Here is a 17,221-nt window from a genome sequence, read left to right as displayed (position 1 = left end):
TTTTTTGTTTGTTTAGTGATAGTTGTTCATGAGTCCCTTGTTTGTCCTGAACAGTTAAACCAGCCCGCTGTTTTTTAGAAAAATCCTTCAATTTAGTGTATTCGAACCCTTTCCAACAATGACTGTTTGATTTTAAGATCCATCCTTTCACACTGAGAACAACTGAGGGACTCATATGCAACTATTACAGAAGGTTCAAACACTCACCAATGCTTCAGAAGGAAACAGGATGCATTAAGAGCCGGGGGGTGAAAACTTTTCGAATTTGAAGATAAGGGTATATTTATTTTGTCTTCGGGAAATATGTATCTTCTGTAGCTTTTGAAGGGCAGTACTAAATGGAAAAAAAAAAAGATATTTAGGCAAAATAAGAAAAAATGCACACATCTTCATTCTGTTCAAAAGTTTACACCCCCGGCTCTTAATGCATCGTTCTATATAAAATGTATATAAATTACATCAGAATAAAATGTATGCAAAAAAACATTTAAAAATCCCAAATAATTAGCATTCTCTCATGTAGCCTAAAACACTGTTTTGTGGTCAAATATAGTGAAATAGAAGCTAAACTGCCTAAATCAGTTAAAGATTAAAGTAGCATGCGTGTATAAAATATCATTAGATCTGTGACAGATAGATCGATAGAGAGACACACACAGACAGACAAAAGGTTCTTAAAAATCTACATAAGCAATATGCAAAATTTACACATAGACTGAATAAGAAAACTAACATTTTGTACATTGTGTAAAAGCAATAGCAACATTATAGCCACAACAACATTGCACTTGTGAATATAGCTTCATTTTGTCCTTCTGTGTACTGTAATTTTTATTATTTGCATTCATTTTTAATTCATATTCTGTTTTATTATTAGCATTTACCACTGTTATTTTTCCTTGGCTCGCCACCCACCAGTTTTTATCCTAGCTAATTGGCGATTTGATGTCAGAACCATTGCCCACATGGAAAGAGAAAAATACATAGTGTTCTATAGCACAAAAAAAAAAAAAAAAAGCTTCAGATGAGCCTGGCTAAGTATTTGAAACTGCATGTTTCAATATGAGAAAAGAACCATACTGTGTAATAATAAGAATAACACTAGTATTTCCAGTTTCAAATGACAGATAGATCAACAGATCGATTGACAGTATTATAATTAGTTTTATGCACATTGATAATAAATTTAGCAGTGTGGGACATGGTCAGCCACAACATCTTCATACACAATGCTATGTTGAGGCTGAACAAACCATGCATAATACAGGCACCGTGATGGAGTTTGTAAGCTTATCATGCCTGACCAGGTAGAACATGGGAGACACACTGCAGAGAACATGCAGCTGAGGTTAAGGCTGATAGGTTGTTGCAGTGCTGGGCTTATTTTTTTATTTATTTTTTTCCTCCTGAAGTTTCCGGAGTCTGAGTTACCCTTGAGCATTTACTCTGATGGCATTGGTCCAAAAGCCTTTTTTAGAGGACCAAGCCAAGAAATACATACGCAGCCTTGGACTGTGCAAATCCATCCAGTGGTTTGCTAGATATGAAGCACTGATGACCGTCCACAGCTCATTAACTTAGCCTTCACTTTGCCAGTAACCACAACTGTCTTTAGAGGCAGTAAGATGCACAAATTGTTATGAGCTGTAATACCATACTGTCAGGTTCAATCGCTAACGTACTGTACGTCCCTTCGAATCCTGGAGTCAATGGCAGGAAAAGGCACCGGCCAGAGCCGATGTTTATCACGCGAGGCATTATTGGCCTGCTCAAGAATTCCTCAGCAACCTCCACCTAGTGAAATATTAATCAATAAATGTGTATGCATTATTTATCAGCTGATTCAGAGCATTCAAGAAATCAGGCATCTTTCAGCAATGCGTGCGCTGCAGTAAAATAGGGAAAGTATAAATATCAGGACAGAGGGAAGCGCATTCTTTTGTGCTTTCTGTGTACATTGTGTTCACTGACAGATCATACGTTATTGTATTTGCTCTGTTGGCTTTATTACAGCGCTGGGGCCCAATCCCACGATTCTTTGTTTTAAATCAAAGAGTGACTGGATGAAACTCTGCAAATATTTGCAAATCTTTTTTGTAATGAAATTAACACATCTGACAGCACAACCAGAGTGCATGCTTCTTATTTCAGTTCATCAGAGCAGGCTTTATGCATTCTAATCTCTATTGTTCAGAGTCTTCGACCAGACGAAGTTCGGCGCTTGGGAATATTTCTAGGCAATTATTGCAGAAATGTAATGATCTCAGCATATGCTTACGTAAGACTGAGTTTTAGCACTAACACTCCGAGCTGCCAAAGAACACAGCGGGTGACAATGTGGCTCTTTGGTCAGTGGTTTTTATTGTTTCATGGTACTTTGAGTTTATCGGCGCGTTTGAAATAGAAGAAATTTTTATAACGTAATTCTCTGCATGGCCAAAGCCCAGTCGGAGGCCTACGCAGAGTAGCCGGATGTTTTTCCTGCGCTGATTTATATGCAACATGGACTTCATTTCCTTTATTGCCACATAGGTAGATTCTTATTTTCTAGGTTGTTGCCTTTCAACACAGTACTGAAGTCATGCAATTGTTTACTATAGTTTAAGAACAGATTGATGATTCATTTTTAGAAATGCGTGCCTAGCACAGGCAGATGGCTTCTTCTCCGTAGGGGTGTTTTTGTTTGTTTTATTTTTTATCTTGCTTACTAGGTTGCTTTTTCTCACTTAAGGGAATTCTTCATTTTTTTTTATTATCACTGTTGGCCCTGTTTTGCTCTCCTAGGATTAAAGGAAGAGTTCACCCAAAAATAAAAATTTGCTGAGAATTTCCTCACCCTCAGGCCATCCAAGATGTAGATGATTTTCTTCATCAGAACAGATTTGGAGAAATATAGCATTACATCACTTGCTCACCAGTGGATCCTCGTAGTGAATGGGTGCCGTCAGAGTCCAAACAGCTGATAAAAATCTCACAATAATCCAAAAGTAATCCTCACCACTCCAGTCTATCAATTAACGTCTTATGAAGCAAAAAGCTGCATGTTTGTAAAAAACAAATCCAGGGTTCATACAGATACTATAAAATTAAATTCCAGGATTTTTCAAGCACTACTTTTTTAATTTTCAAGGACTGCAATCAGATATTGCACATTAAACCATGCCTTCTATTTCAAATTATAAAAAAGAGAAATAGATCAATAAAAATATACTAATAAAAATGGCAAAAATTAAGTGAAGCACATGTAAAAGTATTACTACTAAAGTATACTACACTTTTATTCTAGTAAAACCACAGTTAATTTTCTTAAGAGATTTTTTTTATACTTTCCTTCTTTTTTCTTTGTTTTTTTTATAACTGTACTGCCTTGATGGTTTGATGTTTTTTACTGTTTAAGGAGAAAAAAAAGATTCATGAAATTGCTCCGAAATCCTGATCTGAAACAAATGAACCCACACCAAAGTCCCGATCTGATTTAAATGATTCACAAACCCACTCTGAAGTTTCGATCTAAATCAAAGGATTCGCAATCCATGCTATGAAGGTCCAATCTAAAGCAAAAGATTCATGAAACTGCTCCAAAATTCTGATCTAAATCAAAGGATTTGCAATCCATGCTCTGAAGTTCCAATCTAAAGCAAAAGATTTGCAAACCCACTCTGAAGTTCTGATCTGAATCCAATGATTTGCGGAGCATGTTCTGAAGTTCCAATCTAAAGCAAAAGATTCACAAACCGGCTATGATGTTCCGATCTAAATTAAATGATTTGTGAACCATGCTCTGCAGTTCTGATTTGATTTGAAGCAGAAGATTCACAAACCCACTCTGAAGTTCCGATCTAAATCAAATATTTATAACCCATGCTCTGAAGTACTGATCTGGGGGTGCGTTTCCCAAAAGCATCGTTAGCTAACTACGGACATTAGTTCCATGGATCTCTATTGGTAATGACGGAACTTGCGCACCCCTGAATACTGATTTGCGAACCATCATTTCAGATCAGGATTCGGAGTGCAGATGTGAATCATTTGACTTAGATCAGAACTTTGCATATTGTGAATCATTTGATTTAGATTGTGAATCATTTGATTTACATCATTCCATTCATGAAATGTTTCACAAACTTGTTCCAATCTAAATCAAATGATTTTCAAAATTCGAAAATGATTTTTTTTTTTATTTGGTTTCTGCTAGTGATTCACTTGAATGATCGAAGTCACAAGTTTGAATCAACCGGAGCGGTTCCAGCATAAATGACTCACTCAATTGATTTGGTTCATCTTATGTTTTTTGAATTGCATGAATTTTGCGTGAAAAGATATGTGATAAAATGAAACACTTATTTCATGCATACATTGTCTTTTCAAGCACTTTTCAAGCACTTAAAGCCTTAAATTTCAAAAAGTCAAATTCACTTCAAGCTTTTTAAGCACCTTGTACGAACCGTGCAAATCCATCATTAGGCGTTTTAACTGCAAACTGTTGCCAAAATATGAGTCCATAATCTATAATAACGCTTCCTTCAGTGAAAAAGTCCATCCCCTTTTGTCCTCTAACATTGAAATCCACCGACATATTTTTTACAAACATGCAGCTTTTCACTTTATAAGCTGTTAAATGGATTAAATGAAGTTGTGTGGATTACTTGTGGATTTTATCGTGATGTTTTTATCAGATGTTTGGACTCTCATTCTGACGGCACCCATTCACTGCAGAGGACCCATTGGTGAGCAAGTGATGTAATGCTAAATTTCTCCAAATCTTTTCTGGTGAAGAAACAAACTCATCTACATACTGGATGGCCTCAGGATTAGTACATTTTTAGCAAATTGTATTTTTTTTGGGTAAACTATTCCTTTAAAGGTACGGGTTCTGAGGAAAGAACAGTATTATTAAAAAGCATCACTTTTGCAAATCACATTTACAGTCTAAACTAATCTTACTGTTTCTATTTTGAAAAATAGGTAGCCTGTGGGATTGTGTTATTTGCTCACTGGTGGAGGACGATGAAGCAAGTCTAGCTGATTTAGATGAGCAGCACAAAGTGTCACGCATGCGACAAACGAGGGCTGCCATCACCTTCACCTCCCCCTCCACATGGCCTTGAGATCAGCAGGGTGATGTTTCCAGAGCTGACTACTCTGTATTAAACATGGATGCCGGCAAACACGTTGCAGTGAGGAGAGAGGGCTTGGTCCTCTGTCTGTCTGCAGGAGAGTACGTATTAAATGTTAATAAACGACTGCAAAGACACAAGCCTGAAGGCATCTCCCTAGAGCAGAACGAGCAAAGCCAATTATGTCCGCCAACTCAACCTGCACCACCGGACCATCTTGGGAAATTACAATGACTTGACCCTTCGATTGTCATTTAACTTACACTTCCTTAATGGACTCATAAAATTTATCTTATCTGTTAATGGCCTATTAGTGCCATGAAATAGAAGCTCGAGGGAAAATGCGTCCGAAATGCACCAGGAAAAAATGTTGAAGTTTTTTCCCATGGTTCAAAGTGAGACATTTATTCCAAACAGAAACATATTTTGTGGGTCGCTGATCTTAAGACCACAATTCGGGTTTTTAACAACTAAATAATCACCAACGTACCCATAACGATAGTTTATGTGAGTCAGTGTGTAGGAGAGCCCAGGTTTGTGTCATGCAGTCTCTTCTGTTTTTTCCTAGAATACAAAAAGAATGAAAATAAGAGAATTATTATATGTGACCCTGGACCACAAAACCAGTCATAAGTAGCACTGATATATTTGTAGCAATAGTCAATACATTGTATGGGTCAAAATTATCAAATTTTCTTTTATGTCAAAAATCATTAGGATATTAAATAAAGATCATGTTCCATTAAGATATTTTGTAACTAATTTTTGATTAGTAATATGCATTGCTAAGAACTTCATTTAAACAACTTTAAAGGGAATTTTCTCAGTATTTATTTTTTTTTGCACCCTCAGATTCCGGATTTTCAAATAGTTGCATCTCGGCTAAAATTAAAAAAAAATAAAAAATAAAAAAGTAAAAATTGACCCTTAAGACTGGTTTTGTGGTCCAGGGTCACATAATATGAATTAACTAAAATTATTATTATTATTAAAATAAAACAATGCACATGTGGGGCTTATATTTGCATGCTTACTGCTATGCATTAAAATATTTGCAGTTAATCATATTCATCATATATATCTACCTATAATCTAACTACAGTTACATAAATAATCTCAAATGGCAATTTTGTTTTGTATGTTTGCTTCAAAATCAGTAATTTCAGGTTGCAATAATCTGTTTTCCAAGATTCTGTTGGGACTGAATCATAATCTTTCAAAATGAAGCGGGATTTAGAGGATCTGGGAAGTGTAGCTTGCATCAGTATTGCTTTAATAAGTGTTACCTGGGGCAATCTAAACAAATAACCTTAAAAACAAGAGGATGGGGTTGGCGAGATGTGGCCACACTGAATGAATGATTTATAAAAGCTTACAAAAAAGGAAAAAAAAAAAAAAAACAGCAGAAGCCAGTCTTAACACTCTTCTGAAGTGCGCTCTACTTGCAGTGCAGTGCAGTGCAGCAATTGACTTGTCCCTCCCTAAACTCGCACCTGCGATTGCGACAAGACAATTTGAAGCTTCTGCGAGAAAATCCTCATATTACATTCAAGACCTTCTCAGCCCGACAGCCCCTCCAGATGTCTGACGCTTCTTGTACGCTTACATTGACGCACACTTCTGCCCAACGCCGCGCCATGGCCCTGAGATTCAACCGAAAGACTTTGTGCTCTTAAGCTTGTAAATTAGAGTGCTCTGGTTATGACAGTTTTCATCAGACGCGTCACACTAAATTGCATGTGAAATGTGCTTGATGGTCTTCACTTTGCTCCTGGTGGAGATTATTCCACCCCAGTGGATTCTCTCTCTCTCTCGATCGACCCTCCAGTACCTCTCTCTTCTTTCTCTCTCTCTATCTTTCTGCCAGTCTCTCCAGCTTTGCCTTTTTCTTTCTGACAGACGCCATTCTTTGCTCAAGGAAACAGGTGACCCGCTCTCTCATGGCTCTGCCAATCAAACAGTGGAAGATGTGACAGATTTTTTTTTTTCCTGTAATCATTTTTTTATCATTATTACATTATTCACAGCATTTTGACATGCACTGTAGATCAACCTAACTCTTTAGATGTACAAATAGCTGATAGTGTAATATAAAAAAGCCACACATACTGGGCTTATATTATGAAAGATGCAGAACTAATGGTTCTAATTGGATGCTGTTTAAAGGGATAGTTCAGCCAAAAATGAAAATTCTGTCTTTATTTGCTAACCCTCATGTCGTTCGGAAACCTGTAAGATCTTCGTTCATCTTCAGATATTTCTAATGAAATCCAACAGCTTTCTGACCTTGCATAGACAACAATGCAACTGACACATTCAAGGCCCAGAAAGGTAGTAAGGACATTGTTAAAATAGTCCATGTGACATCTGTGGTTCAATTGTAATTTTATTAAGCTACAAAAATACTTTTTGTGCACATAGAAACAGAGCTGGGTATCAACCCCCATAGCTATATTTCCATCCAAAGATGCAAATTTAACTTGTGTGCAACACTGGAAAATTCGCATAAAACATTTGCAAACGAAACACCATTTCCATCCGAGTCAAAGAGAACCAATTCATCACTTCCTGATAAACTGGCACTAAATATCACTAATAAAAGACAAACCTCTGAATATGATAATATTCATATTACTTCCGCCTTAGAATGACCAGACGAAACATTAAATTTAATGAATTAAATGATTTTTTTAGAATTTATGCGCTTCTTGGCATTTCCATCCACCGTTTTTTGTGTGATATTCCAAAATGTGACAAACAAAGTCATTATTTTTGTTTTCTTTGCACACAAAAAGTATTCTCATAGCTTCATAAAGTTAAAGGGGTCATCGGATGCCCATTTTCCACAAGTTGATATGGTTCTTTAGGGTCTTAATGAAAACTCTATAATATACTTTGGTTAAAAAATCTCAATGGTTGTGTAAAACAACACCCTTTTTACCTTGCCAAAATCAGCTCTGTAAAAATCATCCCATTCTGGTCGAGGCTGCTTTAAATGCAAATGAGCTCTGCTTGCCCCGCCCCTCTCTTCTCTCTGTGGAGAGACGAGCCTGTTTACTTTAGCCGCGTTTAGCCGCTTAACTTACTAACTAGCACATTATTAGGAAAGACGATCGCAAAGATTCATAAAAAAAACCCTTACACTCACTTCTGCTGTAAGTGACGTTGGATCACAAATGATTTGCGCAAACATAGATGGATATATGTAGATCGGGAGGCGCATTCCCTTCACAAACAAACATAATCCACTGCATCTTCAGCAGCTCAGATGTCATGAGTAAATGACAACCACTACGTTCATTATTACATCCAGCAACACAACACCTCAATCGCTCAATTCTTGTCTAACTTACATCCCTGCTCCGACATCAAAACATGGAGGTTGGACTGTTACAACTGATCTGCGGTAAGACGCTCATGTCAATCAACTATCGTGTGAGCGGCCTCTGTGGGTGTGACGCCACAACGACTTGAAAAAGGGGATATTATTTTTACAGATTAATTAAAAACCACTGCATGGATTTTGACCATTACAAGGTAGATTTGAACAAACACTGCCAACACACATTAATGTTCAAACAGCATGTAAAAGTGAACTTATCATCCGCTGACCCCTTTAAGGACTCTTTTAAAGATGTCCTTACTACCTTTCCGGGCCTTGAACGTTTCAGTTGTGTTGCTGTCTATGCAACATTAGAAACTTCGCAGATTTCATCGAAAATATCTTAATTTGTGGTCTTGACATGAGGGTGTGTAATTAATGACAGAATTTTTATCTTTAATGTGTCTTCATGACCTTCACTAGTGCACTGAAATATTTAAACTGGATAAACCAAGGACACCGTTTTGGATGCAGCTTTGACGTCAGTGATTGTTTGACTTGAATTAGTAACAAATGCCACGGCAAGGCTGAGAAATGCATTGCTCAATGCTCTGTTGGCACATATCTGATGCAAGCCTTTCTTTGATGTGCATATTAGAGACCATGGGAGCAATGTTTCACAGACAGATTCGAGAAAAACGGGATCCTAGCGAGCAGATGTGTTCTCACATTCCTAGTGGGAATCAAGCAAGACTCCTTCTCCCATGAAATTTAAGCAGGCTTTCCCATAATATACAATTTATAGTAACTTTAACATGTTTTATAGTCTTCGCTGGAGACGTGAAGGTGTAATTAACTAATTAGCTGGTAGTTGCTCTGTGCACATCCCGCCTCGTAAACCAACGAGATTGCTCTTTTAATCGAAAATAAACAATAAATGGCAGCTGCTGGTTTTAAAAAGACTCTCGGATGTTTAGTTTAGAAGATTTGAATGCAGCGTGAGGAGTAGTGGGACGACGCTGCAGTCTATTCAGTGTAGGATGATACCTTTGACTTCCGAACATTAAGGCTTTTTATTGTCTGACACTCAGAAGATGATGTATAAAGACACGCAAACGTTACTGTTGGCTCTGCAGGTGTTCAGTCATTGACAAAAGAAGTCTCCTGGCAACCAAATTGCTATGCACGTGTACGATTATCAACAAAGAGCTTCATTTACCGTGTGACTCTACAAACGTTTGCTAAACAGATTTTGTTGTCATGTCACTCGCGTTTCATTTGCCTAGAAGTGAATGTTTATCATTAGCTGCGTACATCTCTCTGGGTACGGCCTTGTTTACATGTATTTTTCAGCCTCTCCCTTTTGTTTCTTGGCCGGTACAACTGTTCTAACACTATTTTAATGAAACTCTGTGAAAATCTAGTAAACTAAATGGAGCCATCTGGGTGTTTGAAATAATTTTTAATAACAATCACTCAAACACTGTTTTGGGGTAACACTAAAGCGGCTCTCATATGGTACAAGTGCCTCTGGGCTTATTGAATTTCTGTTTTCTGTAATTGGCACAGTCTTTTGGTTGCAACTCACATAAAGGCATATCATATAGGCATATCAGTGCTTTTGGTATGAGGTTTGTAACCAATCTCTCCAATGACACGCACGTCATATATACTGCTAAAACATATTTGTACAAATCTGATTTGTGCAATTAAATACATGTTTCGCATCATTTCTTACTTTCAGAGTACACGCACCATGCTAAGGCCAATTGTAGTTTGATTAACTTGTATAGATGCTGGAGGAAGCCAAGCTACAGTCACATAAAAAACACATCACTTAAGAAACAAAAGCTGCGTTTTCCAAAAGCATCAAATGCCAAAGTATATAATAAAAACAACTGGCACCAAAAGTCTTAATCTACTTAAGATAACAATGCTTTTGAGGAAACACAACCTGGACTTGTACAGTTTCAGACTAAAGTAATTTAAAGAAAAGCATTAAAAAAAGAAAAAAAATAAAATAATCTGCTGAATTTTCGATGTGCATATATTGTACATGCACTTACTTCCAAAGCAGGGCTAAAATAAAATAAAATAAAATAAAATAAAATAAAATAAAATAAAATAAAATAAAATAAAATAAAATAAAATAAAATAAAATAAAATAAAATAAAATAAAATAAAATAAAATAAAATAAAACAAAACAAAACAAAACAAAACATAAAAAATAAAAAAATAAAAAAAAAATAAACATTTTATTTCAGCTAGTTTTATTTCTCATTTTCATAGTTTCATTAAACTAAAACATAAATAAAAATGAAAACTATATAAACAAAAAAACAACAATAAAATTAACAAAAACACATTACTAAACCTTAAATTAGAATTCAAAATGAAAACAAAAAATAAAAAAGCTAATTAAAAATATAAATAAAAACTATAATACTCAAACTTAATGATACTAAAATAACATAAAAAATATCTAAAACAGTATAATAATAATAATAATAATAAAAACGCTACTTGAAATAAAATAAATATTGACATAAAATATAAGAGAAAGTAACTTGTTTTATTTCAGCTAGTTCTATTATTTATTTTATACAGTTTAATTTAACTAAAACAGAAATAAAAAAACAAACTATATAAAAAACAACAATAATAAAAATAACAAAAACAATTACTAAACCTTTAATTACTAAAAAAAATTAAAAGTATAAATAAAAACTATAATACTCAATCTCAGCGATACTAAAATAACACTTATGAAACTAAAACAATAAAATAAAATAGCTACTTAAAAAAATAAACATTGGCATAAAATATAAAAATTAAACTTATTTTATTTCAGCTAGTTCTATTTCCCATTTTCAGTTTAACTTAATTAAAACGGAAATTAAAATGAAAACTATATAGACATTAAAAAAAATAAAAATAAAAAAAACTGTAAAAACAAAAATAAATACTAAACCTTTAACTAAAATTAAATTGAAAACAAAATATAAAAATAAAAACTAATAAAAAATATAAATAAAAACTATAATCCTCAATCTTAATGATACTAAAATAACAAAATAAAACACTAAAACAGTATAATAATAATAATAGTAATAATAATAAAAACTTGAAAATGCTACTTGAAATAACTATTGGCATAAATATAAAACAAAAATTTATTTCACCTAGTTCTGTTTCTCATTTTCATATAGTTTAGCTTACCTAAAATGAAATAAAAACCCATAAAAAATATAAATAAAACTATAATACTATAAAACTACAATTTCTAAAGCTAAAATAATAAAATAAAATCGCTACTTGAAATAAAATAAACACTGGCATAAAATATAAAAATAACCAACAGAAAGCTTATTTATTCAGCTTTTAGATAATGTATTAATGTCAATTTTTTAAAAACATTGACCGGTTTTGTGGTCCAGGGTCACATACAGACATAAAACAACAAACTTTTACTGTATAATTGCCTGTCCATCATTAACATTTTCTTTAATTTCTTTAAAATAAGCTACTGAACATTGAATTAATGCAGTTAAACTTCCTGGTTCATTCTAACTTTTTATAGCAGCTCATGTAGAAGACTACATAAATATCATCCCCTTGAATGGACACTGGACATAGTTCATTATTAAAACTTCATGCATAGGTCTTTCCCATGATTCAGTTGGCTGGGCTTGCGAAAATGGCTTGTAGAGATGTAGAGTCTCTCTCAGTGATCTACTTTATGAATAAGCCTGTATATTATCCGAATGATTCCGGCTAAAGGGGACGTGATTATTGAAGTATAGGAGCTTAGAGTTCGGCGAAACCTATTTCCTGAACAGATGAACAGACCGCTCCATTTTTTTTGGTGGGCGTTCAGGCTCGGCTGATTTGGTATACTCCCGTGCACTTTCTCAAACGGATGGCGCACAGAAACGCATCATCAAATCATCAAGCCTGCAGATTGGGGAAGTGCACGTTAATTTCCGTGAATAAATCATTCATGACGACTTACGTGAGCTTTTGACCTCTGGTGTGTGAGAACATGTGGCAGGAGTTCTTCAGCAGGCAGCACAATCCACCTCAGAGACACACACAACAAAGCCGTGCATGATGGGCAGGAGCTGTCAGTTTCCTCCATTCTGAAAAAAGAAGAAAGAAATCTGCAGATCTTTTTATGAGCATAAGCTATTTGTGCTGTAGGAGCCAAGCTGTCAGAGCTGTTCTACATAATGCCTGTAATTTTCTTCTTTAACAGCCCATAAACAACCGAATCAATCTCAATTAGCAGCGCTGAATCTTTTATTAGTTGGCACTGTCCATGAACAGGCTACAAAATTAGGTCAGAAACTCCTAAAGTATTGGTTTTATTTCAGCAAACGATCGATTGAAAGTGTCGCCTTTAGAAAATCTTCATTCTTAGGAAGTCAGACTAAAAATTATTATTTTTTAATAATAAAATAGTTGTACTTACTACAGATTAACATAATACAAACTGAATAATTTATTTAGAAATGTTATAATGTATATTATTTGGTTTATGGGTTTATTTTGAAAAATAATAAATAAATAAAATAGTTCTATTTACTACAAATTAACATAATACAAATGTAACAATTTATTTTAAAATATTATAATTTATATGATTTGGTTTATAGGTTTATTTAAAAAAATAATAAATGAATAAATAAATAAAAGTTATGTTTACTACAAATGAACATAATACAAATTTAATTGATATCAAAATATTATAATTTATATTATTATTTGGTTTATGGGTTTATTTTTAAAAATAATAAATAAATAAATAAATAAAATAGTTCTATTTACTACAAATGAATGTAATAACATTGAATAATTTATTTTAAAATATTATAATTTATATTATTATTTGGTGTATGGGTTTTTGTTTAAAAATAATAAATAAATAAATAAATAAATAGAATAGTTCTATTTACTACAAATGAACATAATACAAATTTGACAATTTATTTTAAAATATTATAATTTATATTATTATTTGGTGTAAGGGTTTATTTTTAAAAATAATAAATAAATAAAATAGTTATATTTACTACAAATTAACAATACAAATTCAATAATTTATTTTAAAATATTATAATTTATATTATTATTCGGTTTATAGGTTTATTTTTTTTTAAAATAATAAATAAATAAATAAAATAATTATATTTATTACAAATGAACTTAATACTAATTTAATTGATTTCAAAATATTATCATTTATATTATTATTTGGTTTATGGGTTTATTTTTAAAAATAATAAATAAATAAATAAATAAATAAATAAAATAGTTCTATTTACTACAAATGAACATACTAACATTTAATAATTTATTATAAAATATTATAATTTATATTATTATTTGGTGTATGGGTTTATGTTTAAAAAGAATAAATAAATTAATTAATAAAAAAGTTCTATTTACTACAAATTAACATAATATAAATGTAATAATTTATTTTTAAATATTCTAATTTATATTATTACTTGGTTTATAGGTTTATTTTTAAAAATAATAAATAAAATAAAATAGTTCTAATTACTACAAATTAACATAATACAAATTTGATAATTTATTTTAAAATAGTATAATTTATATTATTATTTGGTTTATGAGTTTGAGCCCCTTATAATAAAAGAAAGTATAATAAAATCCTCATTAAAAACACATGGGTCTGTACAGTTTAGCATATTCACAGAACAAGTCAGTTACACTGAGGGAGAATTCTTTAACTATCTTCTTAGTGAAGAAAATCTCCACATCCTGAAGTCTTCAACACCTCATTCTCAGGCTTAACACTCGAGAACTGAACTTAATGACTGCAAAGCAGAAATATGTGAGGCTGTGTGAATCGTTAGAAATTGAGTGAAAGATCCCTGTGAAAACCTACATTAAAAAGGCTCTGGATAATCTTTGCATACTGTGGTACGCTTAATAAAGGTTCCTGGATCTTTGCAGCACCTTACTTACATTTTTCTTATCAGGAACCGTATTTGCAATTTTGGGTTCTCGAGTTGCTCAGGTGTTGTTCTTTCATAGCTGAGGATGAATATTTCATTTATATATGAACTTCATCTCAGATAGGTCTCCTATAAAAGCCTATTTCCGCCTCTGAATAAAAAATTTAAAAAAAGGTCATTGCTTTTTATCTCACAATTCTTTTTTTTCCAGAATTGTGTGCAATTCTGACTTTTTTTTTCTCAGAATTGTGAGATTTGAACCCGCAATTGCATGTATATAAAGTCAGAATTGTGAGTTCTGACTTTATTTCTCAGAATTGCGACTAATTTAGCAAAAAAAGTCAGAATTGTGAGATAAAGTCACAATAACCTTATTTTATTTTGGAAACAGGTTTCCAAACCTCCTAATTCTGAGTTTATATCATGCAATTAACATGACTTCATTTCTCAAGTTTCTCTTAATTTTAATTTTGCGACTTTATATCTCACGATTCTGACTTTATAACTCACAATTGTGAGTTTATATCTCCAAATTCCCAGTTTGTATCACGCAATTCTTAGAAAAAAAGTTTGAATTGTGAGATAAAAAATTGCAATTACATTTTTTATTTTTTGTTCAGTGGCAGAAACGGGCTTCCATAGTCTCCTAGAAATCTGTAGGAAAAAATAAAAAGAGACACCATTGAGACAACTGATGTCTCAGAGTACACTCTTAAAAATAAAGGTTATTTATTGGCATCTATATGGTTTCATGAAGAACCTTTGACATCCATGGAAGCTTTAGCACAAAATAGTGGTAAACAGTTCTTTAGATTATTATCATAATGTTTTTTTACACTAAGAAAAAAGGTTCTTTTTAGAACCTTTAACTGAAGATCCAAAATGGATCTTCTATGGTGAAAACTCACTTTGGAACCTTTATTTTTACTTAGGAGTCAAGAATTTGGTAAAATGAATATGGATATTGCAACTCCTATCAATTGGTCTTGGAAGAATTTGATTAGAAATGTTTGAGTTCATACTGAGATCTCTTACTTTTGTTTGCAAGTATCTTGGTAAATCTGAGGAGTTGTATGATCTCTTCTGAAACTCGCAGGAGTCTTAACTTGCCTTGACTCATTCTCCATTTACATTTCTAGAAGAAACAACTGAAGACATCAAACGCTGTTTCATAAAAGAAAGTAAAACAGGGTCAGAACAACATGAGGGTGAGTAAATGATGACAGTCTTCTTTCTTCTTTTTTTTCATGCACTTGTCAATTTCAAGATTTTGGGCCATTTCATGTTATAAATAGCCCAAAATATTGGGCTTTTCATACTATTTTTCAGACTAGTGGAAAGAAAATGCAAGATTCAGTTTTAAGTGTTTATTTTATTGCATTCAATCTATTTGGATCTGTAGATTACAATACATACTGTATCTTTAAAAGCCATTTTCTCATGCACTAAGTCATATATTTGTTTGTTCATATGCAATTTGCCCGATTTTATACAAAATTTATTCCTAAAAACATGATAAAAATGCATTTTCTGGCTGTAGAGTATTTTCTGATTTATGAAATGATAAAGACAGATATCCAAAATCCCTTCTGCAAAAACCTTTGACTCTAATATGTCAACAAGAAGTATTCTAAACCGGGCTTTATCCAATGATTATTAATTCTATGCAAATGAGTGCATAGTTAATTAGACAGTGCCTCATTTGCATATTTTAACATTTAAAACTTGCAATACAAAAAATGTCTGCAATTCTTAATGTAATCAGTCAACTAGTGAAATATTGCGATATCTATTAGTTAAAAAATCTTACCCTTTTCACCTCAGGTGTCTTGCCTTGAAGCACCAACACACTGATGCTTTTCTAAAGAAACAAAGAAATCACAAGTTGTTAGTTAGAGGCTGAATTACAATTTCCTGATCATTTACTCACCCCCATGTCATCCAAGATGTTCATGTCTTTCTGTCTTCAGTTGAACAGAAATGAAGGTTTTTGAGGAAAACATTCCAGGATTTTTCTCCATATATGAAATGGTCCAAAATTGGTCCAAATTGCAGTTTCAGTGCAGCTTCAAAGGGCTCTACACGATCCCAGTCGAGGAATAAGGGTTTTATCTAGCAAAACCATTAGTCTTTTTCTAAAACAAAAAACTGAAACATTTATAGATTTTTTTAACCACAAATGCGCCGTTAATCACGTTGGAAAGGTCACATGTGGTTAGTTCTTCATCTACACTGTAAAAAACAAAACAAAACAAAAAAACACAATGTGTTGAGTGAACCTAAAATAATTTGTTACCCGGCTGCCTTAAAATTTTAAGCTCAGTCAACTAAAATAAGTTTAGCCAACTTGAAATGTTAAGTTATACTAAGTTACAAATTAGATTGAGTTGATTAAACAAAATTTTAAGTTGAATGAACTCAAATATCTAAGTTGTCACTTAGCACAACTTAACATTTCAAGTTGACTAAACTTTTTTGAGTTGACTGAACTTAAAATTTTAAGGCAGCTGGGTAACAAATTATTTTAAAGGAGAAGTCCACTTCCAGAACAAAAATGTACAGATAATGTACTCACCCCCTTGTCATCCAAGATGTTCATGGCTTTCTTTCTTCAGTCGTAAACAAATTATGTTTTTTTTTTTTTGAGGAAAACATTTCAGCATTTTTCTTCCTATAATGGACTGATATGGTGCCCCGATTTTGAACTTCCAAAATGCAGTTTAAATGCAGCTTCAAACGATCCCAAATGCGGTTGTAAACGATCCCAGCCGCGGAAGAAGGGTCTTATCTAGCAAAA

General features: G+C 33.0%; 1 protein-coding gene across 1 annotated transcript in view; it reads left to right on the top strand.

Annotated features, from left to right (window-relative positions):
- Positions 1-17,221, top strand: part of yme1l1a (YME1-like 1a) — a 416,634-nt gene that overhangs the window by 277,068 nt on the left and 122,345 nt on the right. The gene's annotated exons all lie outside the window — the stretch shown is intronic.

The sequence above is a fragment of the Labeo rohita genome, chromosome 24 (assembly GCF_022985175.1).
Source record: "Labeo rohita strain BAU-BD-2019 chromosome 24, IGBB_LRoh.1.0, whole genome shotgun sequence".
NCBI classification, from domain to species: Eukaryota; Metazoa; Chordata; class Actinopteri; order Cypriniformes; family Cyprinidae; genus Labeo; species Labeo rohita.
The sequence above is the reverse complement of the archived record's forward strand: the minus strand, read 5'-3'. Positions and strand labels throughout refer to the sequence as shown.